The sequence below is a fragment of the Trachemys scripta genome, chromosome 4 (assembly GCF_013100865.1).
Source record: "Trachemys scripta elegans isolate TJP31775 chromosome 4, CAS_Tse_1.0, whole genome shotgun sequence".
Classification (NCBI taxonomy): domain Eukaryota; kingdom Metazoa; phylum Chordata; order Testudines; family Emydidae; genus Trachemys; species Trachemys scripta.
Window position 1 is genome coordinate 101622950 of NC_048301.1, and position 2273 is coordinate 101625222.

The following is a 2273-nucleotide window of genomic DNA, read 5'->3' on the forward strand; positions in this document are numbered from 1 at the left end:
ACCACCCACACAAATCCACACAACTCTCCCAGCAGAACACAACCCCCACACAACATAATCCGCACACAGAATAACCCTGAACTTCACTCTGTAGCCTAGAATATCCACTGAGTCAGTGTGAAAGTGTGAAAACAGCTATAAGCATGGTTGAGACCTATTTTTGTTCAGAATATCACCAGGTTCAATCATCACTGGGATTTGTAGTCTGTTTCTATTCAGTTGTTCAATTCTTAGCCATTTTCATCTTTTATATAAATGTGACTATCAATTATAGCTGTTACATGGGCTGCAGCTACTAGTGTCCTAATAATGACTTTTACTTGTATGTCTGAGTGTTTAAAAGCATTAGTGAATCCTGACAAAATGTCTTTTAGGTAGGTATGGTAGGTAAACTGAGGCATGGAGAGATGGTGATTTGCCCAAAGGCAGAAAGGCCATGTCAGAGCTGGGGTTAGAACACTTTTTTTTTTTATCCACTATGCTACACCTTTTAGACACAGATTTTCAAAGAGCTTGCTGACTACTTAGAGCTGGTATAGACTTCCTCATATTGACACAGTTGAAACTTTTGGCATAAAGAGTTATATCATCAGCTCAGGTGCCTGCCATGTCGTTTAGAATCTGTTTGAAGAGACGGCACCTGTAGGCCACTAGGTTGTGCCTTTCTCTTAGCGCTAACAAGTATCCTCACTAACTTCAAAGAAGAGTCATTAATTTTTCATATTGCTTTCATGTAAACAAACCTGTTTTCAACAAAGGGCTTTAAGATACATTTGAAGCTGTGCATGAGTCATTGCAGAAGATATAATGACTACGTTATTTGTTTGTGGTATATACTGTAGTCACTGCATTGTCAGTGTATCTAAATCACTGGTTTGTAAAGCATTTTACAAAAGTCTGGAGTATGATATCTGGGGTATGAAACTAAGCTTTGTTCTGTGCTGCACCATGGATTTTCTGTATGTTTGTAAATGTTAATGATGTTTTTTCACTTTCCCACTAGTATGCACAACCTACAGCCTACTGTTGCTCAGGACGAACACAACTCAGTTGATTTAGATTCACAGCTGCAGGAGCAGGAACGCATCATTACCATATCATACGCTTTGGCTTCTGAAGCCTCTCAGCGGAGCAAGGAGGTAGCAGGTAATGCTCCGTTATTTCCAAAATAATGGCAGTGACAAATGTGTTCTTATTCTTATTGCTACCTACTTTTAAGAGTCTATATGGTTGTCTGCTGAACTACACTGTATACAGATGTTGCCACTATGATACAATTCTATTGACAGCCTTATTTAAAATTAGGAATCGAACAGCAGATATCAAATTCTACAGATACCGAATTAGACTAGAGAGGCTTGATGATTGGCTATGAAAATTTGGCCTGGTGTAAAAAGAAAGGGAAATATCTCTCTGGTTATGATTATGCAGCTGAAAGCCTGCTATTGTTATAGGTGGCACTGATACATCTAGCCCATCGTATTTGAGATTTTAATCCCGTGACCTCGAAACTGTGACATAGTCATTACTGAGTAGCCTAAATTACAATACTTTGCCTTTTGAAGTGACAGAACAGTTTTCTACACTTATTTAAAACATTACTGTGAATGTAAAAAATGCAGAGAGAAATTGGTTTAAGGGAAACAGAGCACTGACATTTGTTTGGGATTTTGATCGATACTGTTACTGCTGAACCTTGCCAAATAACACGGTATTTGAAACTTTCAAGTAACCCATCAGATGCTTGTTAGACATCTTTGTATATTGCTAAAGAAAAGTAAATAAATCAATTGAGCTGCGGCTAAAGAAGAAAAACACCAAGCCAGAGGAGCTTCTTTTTTTAAAGAGAAATTAAAGGGGTTTAGTGACTGGGATAACAGAAAATCACCTGCAACTTTAACTGTAATCACTACTATACCCTTTAAATGCTGAAGATAATTGCAAAATTGGCTCACTGTATGTTCCTGTCTCATTAACAAGTTTAGTGACCAGAACAGACCAACCAGGCAAGGATCCTTTTTGCCAGGTGATGACAATGGATTCTTTATAGTGTGTGTCATTGTTGAAAATGGGAACTGCACTCTTGCTTTCATTATGTTTGAAATATTAGTTAACTTAGAAAATGTCAGCAGAGCTGTATCAAATAGGACAGTGAACATGTTAATAGTTATTGTTCCAAGTATTTGAATATTCATTTGTAATTGGCACTGCCAACTCTTCCAGTGGAGAATTGGAATAATGGAAATTATTTCAACCCTGATGGGGGAAAAAAC